The 19,531-nt window shown below is 42.7% G+C and overlaps 1 long non-coding RNA gene across 1 annotated transcript; it reads right to left on the bottom strand.

Moving 5' to 3' along the window:
* Positions 1-234: 234 nt before the first annotated feature.
* Positions 235-13,048, bottom strand: LOC147192108 (uncharacterized). The gene is made up of 3 exons (XR_015103566.1): positions 13,007-13,048; positions 12,302-12,496; positions 235-840 (listed from the first exon to the last, which is right to left on the bottom strand). It is a non-coding gene; the product is annotated as an uncharacterized LOC147192108 (long non-coding RNA).
* Between the last annotated feature and the right edge of the window lie 6,483 nt (positions 13,049-19,531).

The following is a 19,531-nucleotide window of genomic DNA, read 5'->3' as shown; positions in this document are numbered from 1 at the left end:
CTTTTTTTATTCCGTTCACAAAAACAAACAACAAAAAAAAAAACATCGCAAAAATTCCAGATGACATTTCGGGAGACGGAGTAAAGATGAGATTTTGAAATTTTGCAACAGCAAAATTTCACTGCAATATTGATTGGCATACGCTTGAAACTAATAGTATAAAGCAAAGCTAATTGATTATTCAACCAGAACCTAATTTATTTGTGCAGAGGAAAAAAAAAAAGATGCCTCGTTGTTAAATGCCAATATCGTCCTCGTGATCTATTCAATTATGAATCTCATCTCACCTGTCTGGCACAAATGCACGTCGACATCAAAACAATCTGCATTGTCTGACGGAGACAAAAATACTTAAGAGGGGACCGTGAGGTCAGATGTAGGATGATTGCAAATGGTGCCATATCGAGGAATCATTACCTTGAGCTTGGTCCGCTACTCAAATGAGACACATTTATCTCAAGTTTAGATTTGGAAATGACCTGAAACTGACCATACAAACACACACACACACAAAAAACATGCAGTAATAAAAATGAAACTTTTTCATTGAACTACAGGTGGCACTGTTGTTCTGTGTTTTCCAAAAGACGGTTGACGGTGAGAAAGTGGTGAAATCCCAGTGGACAGTAGGTGGCAGTCTAGGTTCATTACACAACCGGTTGCCTTCTTTTTCATGGATTTATTTATTTTTGCGGGCTCTTCAGGGGGCAGCAAACTCCTTCTTCGAACACATGGTGAAAATGATGGCAAGTAGAAAATCCCGCCGTAACCCGTGATGGCACTCTTGCCACATGTGTCGCCTCCGACCGAGTGAACGGAACGAATTGGCGTGTCAGAGATCTGAAACAGGGATGCGGGTTGGAGGTCAGACAGAAGGGCAGAGTGTGTGAGGCGGATTAAAAGTGCCGGAACACATGAGCCTGTGGTGGGGTGGGGTGGGGTTTGGGGGGGATAGCGGTGGAGGGCTACTATCAAGCCTTTGAAACTGCAAGAGTCAACAAGGGGTCTGCGGGAGTCGTGTTTGCTCTTATCTCGGCCTTAGACCGCTTTAGCGCAGCAGGTGTACACGGCGGTCCTATCTAAGTGCATTATTAATGTCTTTCGATTGCATTGTAAATGTCACACAATCAAAATCTGACAACCTCTGCTCCCTCTGCTTAATTGTACAGTACAAATGTCAGCATATACCATCTACTCTCCTGTCCTCACCGCTTCCATCACTTTACAGATTTCATAACGCACGTCCTTTTATGCTCATGTTGGACAAGCTGCACAATGCAGATGCAAAATGCGATGACTACCCCCGCATTGCTTTTCATAATGCGCCTCACATGGACAACTGCTCCCCTGTCACCCATGCCAAGAATCTGATGCCGAGCGCTGTTTTGCAATTAACCAAACTCACCCTTTATCATGTCATCTTGCTGCTGATATGCATAACACAAATAGGCTAATCTGATAGCTAATATTAGACAATCCCCCTCAGCATAAATCTTTAAAAAGAAAAAAAAAGTGAGAGGAATGAAGTGCATCGAATGTTCTTATTTTATGATACTTCACATGAAACATGCAAATCTCCTTAACTAGAAGCCCCAGAGATTGGAATCCTCGGCTCAGATTTAAACATACAGTATGTCACCGGTGAAATGAATAAGCGCACGATGCCATAGAGCATAGGTGTCAAACTCATTTCCTGGAGGGCCGCTGTCCTGCATGTTTTCCAAGTCTCCCTGTTGCAACACACCTGATTCAAATGAACAGATTCAATGTCAGGCTTGCGCAGAGCTTGCTGATGATCTGATCATTTGAATCAGGTGTGTTGCAACAGGGAGACTTGGAAAACCTGAGTTTGACACCTATGCCATAGAGCGTGAGGTCACACTTGCAATTATTGCAACTTTCAGACTGTTTGCTGTCTACTGAAATGAGCGAGAGGAAGAAAGCATACCGACCATATCAATGTGACACAAATTTTCACATATGGATACATTTGAAAGATGACATCGTTGCACAGTTCATGAGCAATGCATCCCTTTATTACATTCCGACTACTCTTGGTGCCCTTCCGTAAGCAGAAACCCCAAATATGATGCAACAAACGTGCGGGAGTGTGGAACTGCCATTGTGGAGTAATTTTTGATTGGGCAATCAATTCAGAGTCTGATCATTCTCCAGAAAACGTGTCATGCGGACATGGTGTCTTCGTTGCCATTTACAATTTCTCGCGTGAGGATTGTCTAGGCCAGGGGTCGGGAACCTTTTTGACTAAGAGAGCCATTAAAGCAAAATATTTGGAAAATTTTGTCATTTTGTCACACTGCAGAACCTTCCACAAAGGCGAATCATTCGGTCCAATTGTCCTGAAGTGTACCATACTCGTCATCCTTTTTTCTTTTCGCCATTTTATTTGTGGAAGGATTAGCTTTGAGCTAATGACCGAGCGGGCTGATTCAAAAGGGGACGTTTACCTGTTTACGCAGCAACGGCCAACGTAGGCCAGTATCATCAGATCAAAATTGCTCCTGGAGCCAAATGCAGCCCTGAACAAGACATGAGCAGTGAAAAATCGATGGATGGATTAAACAAGCGAGAATATTTTGTTTGATCTGCGAGCCAGATGCAATCAATCATCAAAAGAGCCACATCTGGCTCGCGAGCCATAGATTTCCGACCCATGATCTAGGCCTTGCAGCCACGGAGCGAGCACCGGCACACAAAAGACCAGGACCTTTGTTATATCCCAAACAACCAAAACTAAGGTTGAGGGTCTCCATTGCTCATCCCAGACCTTCAAAGCACAGTCACCAGAAGGATGCCTGTGGTAAGTGAAAATGATTTCCCTGCTTGTACCAAAGCAGGACAAGACACTCTGAAATACATTGAAAGAAAATGTCCCCTTGTTTGAGGTAACAACACACACAAAAGGCTCGCCGGAATAAAAAAAAAAGAATGCTGGTGATGTGTTTCACATTGGGAAGATTATCGTCTTTTCGACAGCGACCGCTATTTTAACAATGGTAATAATGTGCATCGATGAAGGGAGAGGCCTCTGTATTTGTGTGTGCAGTGTCTTTTGAGCGGCCCATTAATTTTCATTAAGTGCTGTCAGGAAGGACCATTAGCCAGGCTAGAGAATAATCACCTCCCCAGAGAGTTTGGTGGCGCAGGTAAGGGTTAATAGAAACAGGCCACCTCACTGACACGACACTCATCATGCGGGCACGCGCACACAAACACATGCACACACCCACGCATACCTGTTCACATTTGGCAATCACTTATTTTCATATTTCATCATCGACGGCTAACTGCGAAAACCCTCAAGTAAAAGGGCAACCGATACGGTTATTTATCACCGTGTCTACATGTTTGGACATCATTGATATGACACTTTTGTTTGGGGAAGGGTTTTGCTTACCATACAAATTAAATCTAGAGACCATCATTTATCAAGTCCCAGGAGTGATTTAATATTGCATTTTTTTGACACACTGCTTAAAAAAAAAAAAGAAAGTCCAGAGAGACCACACACTCGATAAAATGAGATGGAACACTTTGTTTTTACCCTTGTGAAGATGCCTCATGTCTTACAGCTTGTACAGCTTGTATTGAAACCAAAAAATGCATTCGGACCCAATTAGCGTTATAGTTCCATTATTTCATTACCTTATGAAGTAAATGTCCCTCATGTAAACTCTGTCTTTGAAAAAGTGTCATTGTATCAAAACAGTGAACACCAGTTTTAGTTGTCATTCCAAGAACAAGATTAAAAACAGAGCGCCTGAGGAAATAGGACAGGGGTCGGCAACCCAAAATGTTGAAAGAGCCATATAGGACATAAAAAAAAAAAAAATATATATATATATATATATATATATATATATATATATATATATATGTCTGGAGCCGCAAAAAAAAAGAAAAGCCTTCTATAAAACCTGAGGCATGGGACACACTTTTAAAGTGTTTTTGACTATCATAGCTCACGTGTACCATTTTAAAAATGCTTTTCACGACCCTCCAGATTCTCTTTGTCAGTACCCTTGGACATGAAACACCGTTTTTTAAAAAAAATATTTTTTATTTTTTTGCAAAAGCCCTCTGCCTTGCATCCCGCCCTGCTAATAGAATCATGTGTGGCAGGCTATGGCGCAAATCTTGGTTGACAGAAACGTTGAAATGTAATATTTATTCTTCACATTTTTACAGCATTGGGAAACGTTAAGCATGTTCTCCGACAGAAACCATATTTAAAACAAAAAATAAATTTCCCTCCCACATCTTTTTCCATGTTCAATTTTTTTTTAAATAAAGCTCCAGGGAGCCACTAGATGGCGCTAAAAAGCTCTGGAGCCGCGTGTTGCCGATCCCCGAATAGGAGAATGTTTTGCTCCTTCGGTCTGCAATGTGACATCCCACATTTGCTCTTTTTTTTTTGGTATTTGCCATATGGTGGTTGGATCATGCCATGATTATCCATCCACATGTCAACCACTTTGCAAGGGAGCAGCTGTCCAGCAAAGGCCAGCCAATTGCTTTGATACAGGTGAAGGGAGCCGTATGATTGCCTTAGCAAACTTATCACTCTCTGACTGCCAGATGACTTTGGCCATAGGGAGACAAGACCCATATCCAGATCTTGACTCCATTCGCTCTCTGAGGGTTTCGCCACAGTTTTCTGACTTGCTTTGGCCAGCTTTCCTCATGTGGACGACTGACCTGCTTTTCCTTCCACCTCATGGGGAAGGCTAATAAATACACCAAGAGGAAGCAGTGCGATCCTGTCCTGTGGTTCGTCCCACGATGCCACAGCCATGTCCATAGCGATAACCAATCGACTGGAGATGAAAAAATTGCGCCGTGCCAATGCTGTATGATCTGAGCAGTATAATTTACATCCATCAATTCTCTATACCGCTTGAAGGAAGTGGGTCCAGGTTTTCCCTACAGCTCCCTGATGCCATTTTGACTTTCCGTTTTATCTTCAAACAACCAAATAATGAATTCTATAGTCCACAAGTAATCAAATTGTACTGCAGGCGTGTTTCTCTGTCAACCCATCACAGCGTGTCCCCCCCAGTAGAAAGCAAGGTCAGCAGAAACTTTGAATTCCTTTTTTTTTTTTTTTTTTTGCGCATTTGTTCCCGATACGTCTTGACTGACTGATTCCACATTGGATGCGGGACCAGAACTGCACAGTTGTTGTTTGCGTGGCAATTGCAGTTTGTTTTCACTGCACGGCTCAACCCTCAGGCTACAAAACACAGAGCAGTTTTTTTTTTCTTTTGGTGACAAATTAAAATGCATTGTCATCATTTAGATGTTTAACGCTGTGTGAGTTTGATTGAATCACAACTCCGTGACCACATACACATGCTTGTTTTTACCCCCTGCGCCTCTGCAAAGCTATTCCCAACTTAAGGTTATCTGCCAACATTAAAACAGGCGGACCATAGAACAGAAAGCCTTCTCCGTTGTTTGCATTAGTTTGTGTTTGAGCAAGATAATAGCGTTGTCTGTCGGTGGCTGTGGTGCATATTTGATGACAGACTCTTCTCTTGCCCTATTCTTCACTTCACTGTTTTCCTTTAAACTTGGTTTCAGGTTTCTAAGAAAAGCAATTGTACACGTCAAGCACTTTTTGAGTTTTACAACAGGACTGCTATTATACACACACTATTTAAGATATCCTTTATTTGTCCCACACTGGGGAAATTTACAGCCTACAGCAGCAAGAATGTGGGTAGAAAGAAGAAAAAACAAACAAACACCGTTCAATTAAGTGCAATATAAATACAAAATGGATAAATCGCATTGCTATTTACTATTGTTTTTCACATCATTTAATTATTATTATTATTATTGTTATTATTTTTATTCAGCAGCCTGACAGCAGTCGGTAGGAACGAGCGGCGGTATCTCTCCTTCTTGCAGCACGGGTGTAACAGTCTCTGGCTGAAGGAGGTACCTCGTGCTGTCAGGGCGGCCTGGAGGGGGTGGGAGGGACTGTCCATCATAGCTTTTAGCTTAGTTAGCATCTTTCTGTTGCCCACCTCCTCCAGAGTGTCAAGGGAGCAGCCCAGGACAGAACTGGCCTTCCTGACCAGTCGCTCCAGTCTCTTTCTGTCCCGGGCCGAGATGCTGCCTGACCAGCAGACAATGCCATAATGGATGGCCGAGGCCACCACGAGTTATAGAAAGTCTTAAGGAGCGACCCCTGAACCCCAAAAGACCTCCGTTTTCTGAGTAGGAAGAGTCGGCTCTGTCCTTTCCTAATCAGGGTGTCCGTGTTTGTAGACCAGTCCAGTTTGTTGTTCAGAAGAACACCTAGGTACTTGTAGGAGGTCACCCTCTGTATGTCCATACCCTGGATGTTCATCGGTGCTGGTGAGGACTGTTTCCTGCAGAAACCCACAACCAACTCCTTAGTTTTCCTAGGGTTGATCTGGAGGAGATTCTGCTGGCACCAGTCCACAAAGTTCTTCGTCAGTCCCTTGTACTCCCGATCGTCCCCCTCTGTAATGAGGCCAACAATCGCAGAGTCATCGGAGAACTTCTGAAGGTGGCAGTTTGGAGTGGCGTGTCTGAAGTCCGAGGTGTAGAGGATGAACAGGAATGGAGCCAGAACAGTCCCCTGCGGCACTCCAGTGCTGCAGAGAAGCCTGTCCGACTCACAGCTCTGCAACCTCACGTACTGCGGCCGGTTTGTGAGGTAGTCTATGATCCATGCTGTGAGATGGTGGTCCACTCCGGCGTTCTACAGTTTGCTTCCCAGTAATTTGGGCTGGATGGTGTTGAAGGCACTGGAGAAATCAAAGAACATGATTCTCACAGTGCTCCCAGCCTTCTCCAAGTGTGACAGCACTGAGTGGAGGAGGTAGATAATGGCGTCTTCCACGCCGATGCCAGGCTGATAGGCAAACTGCAGCGGGTCCAGTGCCGAGCTCACCAGCGGTCGAAGGTGGGCGAGGATGAGTCTCTCCAGCGTCTTCATCAGGTGAGACGTCAGCGCCACCGGTCTGTAGCTGTTCAGCTCCTTAGGGTGGGGGGTCTTGGGCACTGGGACCAGGCACAAAGTTTTCCACAGCTGTGGAGCTCTGCCCAGCTTCAGGCTCAGGTTGAACATGTGCTGGACAATGTCACACAGCTGGTCAGAGCAGGTCCTGAGGAGCCGGGAACTGATCTTGTCTGGACCTGCTGCCTTCCTCACATTCATCTTCCTCAGTTGGTTCCTCACCTGCTCTGTTGTGACGGACAGGCAGGAACCAGGTGACAGACTGGGTTGTTGAGAGCTGGTCGAAAGAGGAGGGGGAGGAGAAGTCCTCAGTGAGAGTGGTTGCAGTTGGTGGTTGGGGGAAGGGACAGACGACCGACTGGTCGAAACGGTTGAAAAAACGGTTCAGTCCATCTGCCCAGTCCTTGTCCTTCTCAGTCAATGTCTTTGGGCTGTCATGGCCTGAGATGGTTTTCAGGCCCCTCCAGACACCAGTGACATTGCTGGCCTGTAACTGGTCCTCCAATTTCATCCTGTATGTCTTTTCCCCCTCTCTGATCTTTCTTCTCAGCCAAATCTGCACGGCCTTCAGCTCCTCTCTGTTTCTCGACATAAAAGCTCTCTTCTTCTCCTTCAGGAGGGCCTTTATGTCGGGATTAATCCATGGTTTGTTGTTGGAAAAACACCGCACAGTTCTGGTGGGTACGGTGTTCTCCTCACAGAAGTTTATGTAGTCCGTGATGGTGTCAGTGAGTGCATCAATGTCCTCCCCATGAACCTCGCTGAAGAGTTCCCACCTGGTTGTGTCAAAGCAGTCCCGCAGAGCATCTTCAGCTTCCGTGGACCATTTCCTGACCATTCTGGTCACAGTTGGCTGCCTGTGCACCAGGAGTTTGAACACAGGCTCGAGAAATACCAAGTTGTGGTCTGCTCTTCCAAGAGGGGGGAGGGTGAGGGGTTTATATGCCTCCTTGGTATTGGCATAAAACAAGTCCAAAATTTTATTGTCTCTAGTGGCACAGGTTACATATTGCGTGAAGGTTGAAAGGGAGGACGACAGAGAGACATGGTTGAAGTCCCCAGAGATGATCAGCAGGGCGTTGGGGGACTGTGTTTGCAGCCTGTTCACGACAGTCATCAGGGCATCACACGCTGCATCACCATTAGCCGACGGGGGGACGTACACTGTCACAGCTATGACGTGTGAGAATTCCCTCGGGAGATAATAGGGCCTGAGGCTAATGGCTAGCAGCTCAATGTGCAGAGTTTGTCTTTGATCATGATATGCCCCGGATTGCACCATTTGTCGTTCACAAAAACAGCCAGTCCCCCACCATTTCTCTTTCCACCCCCTTCATTCCTGTCCGCACGTATGAGTTGGAAGCCTTCCAACTCGGCATGTGTGTCCGGAGTGATCGCTGTTAGCCACGACTCCGTGAGTAGCATTAGGCTAGCCTCGCGGTACTCCAATCCCGTTAGCGCCGCCAGCTCATCCATCTTGTTAGGGAGCGATCTTACATCCCCCATGATGACGGACGGGAGGACATGTCTGTACCTTCTCCTCCTTGTGCGGCGGTCCTTCACCCACGTCTCCTCCTCTTCAACTCGCGTGGGATATCCGGTTTGTCACCGGCCAGTAGCCCGCTGTTAGCCCGCCATGCTAACAGCTGGTCCTTACTGTAAACAATGGAGTTGCGTGTGCTATCGGGATCTCCGTTCACACGATACTAGGCTGATCGGATCCATTACATGAAAGGGTCACTGGCTAAATTAACATGTTTGGCTTGATTACCAGTCATTCGTAAGTTTAGCTGGCAAAATTGCTTATAAGATGAAAAACACACCTCCACAATGATTTACTTCACTCACATCAGTACTGGCAACTTACTCCTGCCGTTTGTTGACAATCGCAGATGTGTGTCTCAAGAAGAGATCAAAAGGAGGACGAAGGTAGGCATGGGAAGACCATGTTCACAAGTACACTACATGGAGAATATTTCTTTCTTCATGTATTAAGTTTAACGGTGCATTTCTCGTTGAAAAGGTGTTGGCGCATTGTTCATTTCTATTCTGGTAACACATTTCAAATGTGCTGCAAGGACCAACTTCAAAGTGTTGATGTCCATGTCGTGATTGGTCAGACTTATATTTGAGTTGTTGGAGTCGCGTTACCGCAAATGCATAGTATGAACAATTATTGTGGCGGCATGCTTTGACTTATTTCATGGCACTGCAGCTTTCTCATCCGAAGGAGGATACGTCCCCGTGGGCCTATTTGGTGGTGTTGGTTCCATGAAGCTTAAGCCGTTCAGGATCAACATCAGAGGCATTTGTGTATGCGTGCTCAGTACTATTTGTGCTCCGTTTTATCCCACAGTAGATTTTTTTTAAAGGCGTTTTAAAGTTACTAAATGTGCAATAAAAATTCATCATGTTTTCAATTTCATTACAACAAAAATATGACATTTTGGAAAAAAAAAAAGAAATCACACAAATAACAGGGCGTCTACATTTTGGACGGATTTGTTTTTGAAACTAAAGCGAGAATGCAATTACCAAATAATGCAAATCGAATTTCTTTTTAATTGTTCTGCCCTTGCCATGTCCCCGCTGCGGCTAGACCAGGGGTCGGCAACCCAAAATGTTGAAAGAGCCATATAGGACAAAAAAAACAAAAACAAAAAACAAATATGGCTGGAGCCGCAAAAAAAAAAAAAAAAAAAAAAAGGCTTCTATAAAACTTACAATGATGGAAACACATGCTGTATGTACAGTATGTCGGAGACTGGACTGTCTCAGAATTGTTTGTTATTCATTCCTTTGTTGTGTGTTCACAAACGCCCCCATAGAATTTATTTTGTGATTTCCTCGCTTTTTGTTTTGGTGCATTATTTTCGCTTTTCTTAGTGTCATTGAAGGGATCATGAATTTCCGTTTTTCAGAGGCTGTCTTTGAACGCCTCTCGAGTTGAACGAGAAGAGAGAAGGCATGAGTCGAACGCGGACGCGTCTGTTTTTGTCGAGACTGTTAAAAGCATAAATAAAGTGTATGTTTTAAAAAAACAACACCACAGCTCTCCTTTTTCGGAGTTGCAACATGTATCTATATCTATGTGAGCAATATTAGCCTACTATCAAAATATTTTTCCATTTTCAAACATTTTTTATAAAGCTCCAGGGAGCCACTAGATGTCGCTAAACAGCCGCGTGTTGCCAACCCCTGGGCTAGACAGACAGATAATTCCTTCAATGACCACACCTGTCGATGTTTCTTGCAATTTATTCACCCTAGATTGTCTGGTACATGACTAATGCGTGACTACGCTAGTATTGCTAACGTTCGTAAGCTAATACACCAATCCTATCATAAATGTAACTAACTAACTAGCTGTAAACAATCACGTCTTTCAAAATGTAAATTCACAGTGAACACACCCTACTAATTCATTATATTGAATACATTTACATAATATAAATGTACAGGCTGTGCTTGGCTTAGAACACAAAGCTGCAGTCCATCTTTCGGGGCTCTCTGTGCAACGTAAAACAGGAAGTGTCTCACGCAACAACATCCGTGGTGCCTTTCACATTAACAAATTTACATTACAAAATCAGGCCGTTCTGTAACTACAGAAACAGAAAACAAATGATACATGGCTCTTCAGGAGCCAGAATTTTAATCATGTGTCTCCATTCAGAAGTTATCTTTTTGATATTCGGCACAAATGCATAGATCGTGACTTGCAAGATAAAGTGTCATAACATTTACCTTCTTCAACATGTACAATTAATTACAACATGACTGAAAATGGCTGTTGTGTGATCAAGGTACTAAATGAGAGAGATTAGAAATAATGGCACAATTCGAAGAGGGCTGAGTTCAGTTGGTTGAGGATCATTTTGTGACAAGTGACAAACCTATCTGCTCAGTGCTGGAATAAGTGATTCAATTTGTGGTTTACAAACGCTTTCTGCTTTAAAAGGAGGAGAGACGTTGGAAGAAAGCGTTTTGTTAAACCTTTCAAGATGGTTTTATATGTTCTTTCATCATTTTTTCAATGTGTCATCCATGTTGAGAGCTTGAAGAAGCCTGTCAAGAGACGTGCTCAGGCAATTACGTTGCTGCTTGTGTCAAGTAACGTTGATGTACCAGTATTTTGTGAAGTAATGTTAAGTATTGTTGCTTTCCATTGAGCTCAAGCTGTCAAGCTGTCAGACTGGCTTCATGTGCCAGTGATATTTTGTTCTTTATCTTTTGGAACAGCACAGAGACTGAAACCCTCAGAACACCTTACTTGTGTGTGTGTGTGTTTTTTTGTGTGTGTTTGTTGTGCGTGTACAAAGAACAATCTAAAATTAAATTCAATCATTACTTCACATTAGATCCCCAAAATGACAGATATGGAACAGATACTGTGACCACTCCAGGCTACTGTAAGTGCAATTGGAACAGAATACAGAAGTTTGGAATACATTTTCCCATTCAATGGCCCCAAATAATCTGCCTTGTTCCGATTTTCAGCACTCTTGAGTTGGGTGACTGTTCACGGTTGTATAGTACAGTTTGTGTTTGTAAACACCACTCCGCCAAGTGCTACATTTCAGCTGACCATGTCCGTTAAGAGTCTGAAATTCACAATGTAATAGCCGGGATACGAATCAATGTATATTCTATTCAAGATTTATTTAGTTGGATTTGACCCATGATTCATTGTGGGAAGAGTCTGACCAAGTCACGACGAATTGGGGAGAGTCAGCATAGATTTTAAAATGTCAACTCAGGATGGTATCTGATAGTGTGTTGATGACTGACCCAACAAACACATGCTGCTAATAACCAAAATTAAAAAACAAAATACCCAAAAAAACATTTGCCCTGTCTTATTTGAAACACGCAGGGAGGACCGAGGCCTACAGACATGGAAACGGCAGTGCCAAAATAATCAAAGGGCAAAAAAAGGATCCAACAGTCATCCCATTTTCTATACCAGTGACCGCACACCGGTTTCACGTGGAATCATATTTTTGATGGACAGACATGGAAACAAATAAAACCAAATGATTAATTATACAACGAAACATGTTTAGGTGTTGGAATTACTGGGAACCCTACTCATGTTTGCATTTCGAATGATCTGGCTGGTCTAATCTTGTGTTCCATAGCATGACATGTTGTAAAACAGGCCATTGTCTCCAGGCACCAAAATATTTCACCATTATATTACTTATTTTTATATCTCCATACAGTGCATGCCGTGAGTGTGACAAGTGCTGTGATGTTGGTACGTCCAGCGAGATCAAGACGCACCTTTCACCGAACAGACCTCTGACCCAGCCGTCCTCACATGGATTCCGCCGCCTCATCGACAGCCTCTCCGTGTGCGCACTGTGGAATGCATCTCGCCCGGGCTGCAACTGAGACATCCACCTTGAGAGCTGCGGTCAGCAACAACCGGGTTTCTTGCTCAGTACACGGTTCAGTACACGGTTTTGCTCAACTGAACTGAAAACGGAACAAATGAATTCATGACCAGATTCGAGTACCGGTAAGTTCACGCAAAAGCGATGTTAGTTTGAACGAATGGTTAGCCAATGACGGAACACTACCCGAGCGACATCTAGAAAATTGTCCAGCTATCACATAAAAGCATGGGCAATCTTTTTTGATGTTGTACGACTCTAAATTAAAAACCCAATTCAACACTGTTCATTTTAGTGAACCAAGCAATTTGTCCGGCTATCACATGAAAGTATATGCCGAATCTTTACAACACTGGATGGCTGTAAATTGCAAACTACCACTAAAAACTGGTCATTACCTTGTGATTAGATGCTAATGTCATCAAAATGCACAACATACCTCGAAGCTTATTTGCTGTTGCCTTCATAAAAGACACACTTATGAGTCCAATTAATTCATTGTTATGGCCATGCACGTCTTAAATAAAAAGTAAGCAAAAGAATGTCTACTTTGCCTTTTAAATCTCATCACATTAAATTAACGCTTACTCACCACAGTGGAAAGTATCAGCCCACACGACATGTGACAAAGGCTTGATGCAGGCTGGTACTGTCAATATTTCTTTCTGAATGAAGCACAAGACAGTAAACGCCCCCTTTTCGCCTCCCTTTGGAAAACAACAAAGCATATCAATCTAAATCAAATCACGCAAAGCTTATGTCATACATGCAAAGCGCAAGGCAACCTCTCTCAGCTGTCTTGACATGGGGGCGTTTTGCAACCTCGTGTATTCATTTTAGTTCAAATAATTTTTCAATTCAAATATGTCCATGTTGTTCAAAACATGTGGATGGCGTAATTGTAAAAGGCCATGTGCTAAATTCAATACGGGAGGGTTTTTTTTTCTTCATCTGTCGATGTATTTATGAGAAGAAGTTTTGCAAATGGCTGGTGACAGGGCAGGGTGCATTTATCAAGAAAACAACCCACATAAGCAGGGACCAGAGTTAGGGGCTGGAATGAATCTCGTCGAAACAAATCTAATATAAGCTCTGCCAGAAAACCCATTTATAATGCTAAGATCACAACATTAATCCACAGAGAGGAAGGGAAGAGGAAACAAGACAGGGGCAGGAGAGAACCCGTTAAATAAATGATGTATACAGTTCCAAGTGTTTTTAGACCTATATCTGTTATCCAGTTGCTAAGCAATGCGGAAAATGGTTATGAAACTTATTTTTCTCGGCCAAGCTCCAAAATTCACGCATCTAGTTTGAGGCCATTACTGTGCAAAATAGTACAGCAATATCAAGTGAAATAAATATTAATGGAGTAAATCCATCTCACCGGCCTCCTTCAGTCGTCGTCTACTGTGAATATTGCGCCAGGTTGTAGAGAGTCGGCGTTCAGCTTCGCAGCAGCACTGGCTGTGGCTGGTGAGTCCAATGCGGGAGTGGCAGTTTCGGCCGCAATTGTTGCAGATGTGGCTGATTGGGGTGGCAAAGCCAACGTTACTGGATTCCAGATGAAACATCGGAGTTAAGGCACAGTGAGTGTAACTTTCTTGTGCTCGAGCCGCAGGATACACCGTCAACCAGGGGTGACTGAACCAGTCGATTTGTGTGTCTGTGTGCATGTTATTAATAATATATATTTTGAGTTAGTGTACACTGCACCCTAAGCATCCTCTCAGTTTCACTTTCACGACAAAAGTATTTTAAAAATGAAATAAAATAAAATATAAAAAGGCAGGTCACCTTTAACCTATGACCTCCATCACCGGAAGTTGTTAGCGGTCAGCGGTCTGCAATTACAGCTTGTAATCAGAGCTGTTGCGGTATATCTTTTTTTAAATTATTATACTCATTCTTCTCATTCAGTTTGTTTCATCCGCACTTCACATACGGCATTGTCAAAAAAATCGGAATGTGTAGCACCATGAGATGCATTTTGAAATGGTACACGTGAGCTACAATCGTGATGGTCATGCCTTTAACACGCTGCAAAAGTGCATCTCATGCCTCCGCGTAAGGTCTCCCACTAAGCTAGGCAGTGATTTCCTTTTCACAAATCCATAAATTCTTGCATGTACTTTATTTTCATTTTTCGTTCATGTGAGGGACCATTATGGCTGTTGCTCATCATGGCATGCATATGTGCGCTTGCGGAAACGGACGCGGAAGGTTGGTTGGCTTGAAAAGTAGATCTTCGGTCATAAAAGGTTGGACATCAAAAAATAAATAAATAAATAGCGCTGATCAGTCTATGGCCAGGAGATGTCAAGTCAAGCAATTGATTTCTGCATGATGCTCAAATTTCAAACCATATTTGAAATGGCATCACACCAAAGGAACTTTTGAAACAGCCTCTCCCAACCTCTTCAGACCAGGCCAGCACAACGACAAATGCCATTTTCATTATTTTTATTTTTTTACAACAAAATCATTCAGCTAAAGCATCACACTTGGAAAAAAAATATGACCTGGCCCACCACTTCAATGCAGCAGATTGAATATAGTATTTTTTGGGAGGGGCCCCTGTCAGTCAAGGGCCATTTGTCATATTTTTTTCTTGCCCCTCGAAACTCATTGACGATGGCTCTGTTGGCTTCCGTCGTATAGCAGTACTGACTCGCAGCACAAGTACCGACACAAAGACATACATGATACTAATACTCCTGAATGCCTTTAAAACAACATAATTCATGGTCACTTGTCAGTAGCACATTTTTTGGGTCGGAACAAGTTACACAGCAAGTTATCAACAAGCGCCTGGGCCAAAGCAAAAAAAAAGAAGAGGCAATTAAAATTAAATGGAAAACCCAATAGACTTTAGGTACATTTCATAACTGAGCTTCTTCGTTCTTTGTGCTCCGAGGCCAGTTTGGATGAGGCGGTTCTCGCTTCAACTCTGCTGATTGAAAAATTGGCGGTCTTGTAATAATCCACTTCTGAGCCCGTATACGCTTACTTCTCGGCTGCTTTCACATCAGAGCATGTGACTACCTCGGGCGGCTCGGCCATGAGCACTCCCAGGCCAAACGTAGAGCCTTCATCGCGGAGCGTCCTGTGTAATCCCAGATCAAAGTTCCCTGAGAAAGGGGAATGGATTCTCGCTCGAACAGGCACACTTTCTCAGATGGAAGAAATTGAGCTCATTTTTCTTTATCGGCGTTCTCCAGGCTAGCCCACGATGTGAACTCCAAAGATAGACCATGCAATGATAGCAGGGCCTTGCTCATCGCAGAATATCCAAGATGGGCCTTGACACCTCTGTGTTTGTTAGATGTCTGTTTTTCAAGCCTCTTATTTTTATGCCCCAGTGGAACAACCAGTGGCAAAACTATCGTCAGTTATCCACTGAATGAGGTCTTATATAGTGTGTGAGTGTGTTCGTGTTGTTATTAATTATGTATCATAATTATGTATGTTTGTCTACCAAAGAAAAAGAACCCCCCCCCCCCCCAAAAAAAAAGGAGATCATCACAAAACCACACTGGAGCATAATTGGTGACTGAAAATCTGGCTTGTCTTTGTTTCCTGCCCAGAACCTTTGAAAAATGAGAAATGACGACTAGCAGCAAGATTTGAAGAGTCGGCTATGAGTCAAAAACAAATGCAAGAGGAAAAGATCAGATGTGAGTCTGACAAATTTGAAAGGCAGACTGACTCAATCAGATATCAATCATGGTTCTAAATTATTTGTATCCCCCTAAAAATATCATAAATGAATGCAACTCTGTGTATTCCACTTTGAACAAACAAACATTACATTTTTTTACATGTGACAAGACACCCTCTTCCAATTTCTGTGCTTACAAAAATAAAGCACAGTGATATACTTTGTTAGTCATTTCTCAAATGAAGACTCCTAATAGAAGGGAGAACTGTTTGATGACGCATTTGAGGAACTGGAAGTTATTGCAGCAGGCGTAATCACTCATACAATGCAGACAAGACAGTGTAAACTAAAAATGCACTCTACGATTCATCTCCAATGCATTTTTTCACCCTGTAAAAACATGTGCAGACACAACACAGTATAGCACTTCGCCTCTCATGCTCCCTGTGATATACAGTATATATATATATATATTTTTTTTTTTGCTTCATATCTTTTCACCCTCTTCCGATGATTGGTTTCACCTTGTTATTCAGTTCATTAAATCTTCCTTTTGTGGCCACCTGGCAAGCTTGTCCTTGTGTCAGCGGTGGCTTGTCTTTGCGTTCACGCTTTCATCCATCCATGTTCCAGAGCGCTTCTTCTCATTGCGGGTGAGCTGGAGCCGATCCTAGATGACTTTGGTACATTTTGGACTGGTAGCCATCAAATGGCAGGGCACATGTCAACGATAAACTTTATGAGCACTTTGGAGGGGCACACATGTCCAATGACACGTCTCCGCATCTGATTTGTTTTCTTCTCTTGTCAGATTCTAACACATATTTGTTTCTTTTTATACAGTCTGAATAAAGATTCTAACCATTTCCCCAAAATTCTGATATTCCAAAACTGCGCTTGTAATCTACAGCAGAATAATAAAATAAATAAATAAATAAATAAAATAAATGCATTTATGTTGGATGTATGTTGCCCTGCAGACCTGCACTGTGCTTTAAAGCCAACTTGATAAGATCGTCAGACTTCTCATCACTTTCGGTTTTCAGGTGCAGCCTTTTGAAGTGTCAAAGATCTAAAAGCACACAATCTGTTGAGTGAAAAGTGACCCCGATATGAGTCATGTGTGTTCCACCCATTTAAAATTCAAGACCTGGAAAAAAAAAACATCTGAAGACTCCTGCAGATACCTTTTTAAAGGCACTTTTTATGATCTGCAATCAGAATTTTGGATTAAAAAATTATTTTTCACAAAGAATCACATGCTGATAAGAAGTTTGGAGTGTGCTCACTGAGCTTTAACCTTATTTTGTTGCTCGCTCGGAAAGTTTAAAGGCGATTGGTTGAATGTTTGACTTCAGCCCCCATCATTTCTTGTGTGATATCGTTCAGAATGAATTGTGTTCTTATTTGGACATGGCACATCAATCTCTGAAATATTGAAGGGCGAGAACTGTGACCTGTGTTGACAAGAAGCAGACACAAATTCAAATGCATTTGGTCTCATAGCTTGGTGGAGACTACATTAAGAATAGGCCGAGTAAGGGTAATCTCTATTTCCATGGCATCACATTTCCACCTTGTACGACCTAATTTCAAAAAATGAAGAGGGCACCAATCTTGACATGAAATCCTCGCGACATCACATTAACTTCAATTCCCACCTATGTAATTCCATCACTGACAGTCAGTGTCATTTTGGGAGGACAGTCTGTCACATGAAAACTCTCGTGATAGTTTTATATTTGTAGCTGAGGTGAACATTAGAAAATGCAAATGTCATTCAAGGGATTTGTCAGCATACTGCCGATCCACAGTCTTTTGAACAACCTCTTTGGTGTCATAAAGACAATTTTTTTCCAAGTTACACCTGACATTTGATTATCCCGCTTGCTACTATTTGTCCTCATTACCTCCTCTTGTCTTCTGCCAGTTATGCAATATCTGTTTGATTAACCTGAATGTACTGTGTTTAGTATCCCGAGTTTTATCTGGCTTTGTCTGTTCTTTCATTTGGCAGTCATTATACGTGTTGCGTTGTTACTATCTGCGTTGTGGACAAAGTTCATTGCCGTTTCTTGTGCCCTTCCTGCCCCTCTTGCACTTGGTGTTACCCTGAAGCTTTGAATACTGCATCAGAAGTGCCCATTACGTCGATCGCGATCGACCGGTAGATCGCGGACTGGTCCCAAATCCATCGCGAGGGGTGGAGAGGAGAAAAAAAAACAAGCAACCATTTGTGTGTCTTTGTGCATCTTAGTAATATATTTTTTGTGTTAAAGTACACTGCACCCTAATCATCCTATCAGTCTCATTTTCACAAAAAAAATAAAATAAAATAAAATAAATAAAAAAAAATAAAGCAGGTAAATCTTTAACCTACGGTGGCGCGTAACCTGGGTCACCGGAAGTTGTTTGCGCTCAACAGTCTGCAATTGCAGCTTGTGTTTGGACCTATTGCGCAAAATCTTTTATCGTTATCATTATTCTCATTCAGAGTTTGTTTCGTGTCCAATTCACCGAGGGCACGGGCAAAGAATAGGAATCTAGAGGGCCGAGGGAAGCACTTTAAAATGGTACGTGTGAGCTGCGATAGTTAACAAGAGGCTGCAAAAGTGCGTCACATGCATCAGTGTCAGGCTGTTGCTCATCAAGGTGTGTGTGTGTATGTTTGTGCGCGGTAACATGTCGATCGCAGGAGGTTGGTTGATGGAAAAGTCTATAGTGGAGCAGACCAATATTCATCATTTCTTTGATACAGTGAAACTCCTCTACATTGAAACCTACATGGGCGAAAATATCCCCTAGTGTGAAAAAATGTTCATGCATGAAAGCCATTCCCACTTTTCTGCTCCCCCACAACGAAAAGTCCCACTGTTCCATTATACGAAATCTTTTTCTCCGACATAAAATTTGCTACAGTGAAAAGTCCCCTGTTGTGAAAAATTTCTTGCTGCAAACATGATTTCGTTGTAGAGGAGTTTCACTGTAGTTCTGATGAAGTAAAACCGAGAAAGATGATATTTTCAGATAAATGGCTCTTTTCACACTTTCCAATTCAGCACACATTACAAGATGATCAGAAAATGAATCATTCACATCCCGCTTTGGTGACTGTGTTTTGTGAAGTGCTCCCTTAATATTTGGGTCCAGCCGTGGCATCAAGACTGAGAATAAGTGTCAACGTTTTCTGCTGAGTTGAAAGATAAATGGCACAGCGCAAGTAGCTTTTACAGCGGGGACAAATGTGTGTCGAGGCTTTAGCTGAATGACCTTCCGCGGTTTGAGGGAGACAGCATCTTTTATCATACTCCATGGTAGATGTAAAATGATAATGAGCTATGGGACATCAAGTACACGGGGCTGGCTTTTCCGAGATGTTCCCACTGTATCAGCTGTTGACATTTTGTCATTTATCTGATTTAAGCGAGGAGGAAAAGTTGTTGATGGAGTAGTGGT

This window comes from Hippocampus guttulatus, chromosome 17, assembly GCF_054856545.1.
Source record: "Hippocampus guttulatus isolate MCC_2025c chromosome 17, RoL_Hgut_1.0, whole genome shotgun sequence".
In the NCBI taxonomy this organism is placed as follows: domain Eukaryota; kingdom Metazoa; phylum Chordata; class Actinopteri; order Syngnathiformes; family Syngnathidae; genus Hippocampus; species Hippocampus guttulatus.
Note: the sequence above shows the minus strand (reverse complement) of the source record. Positions and strands in the feature narration are given on the sequence as shown.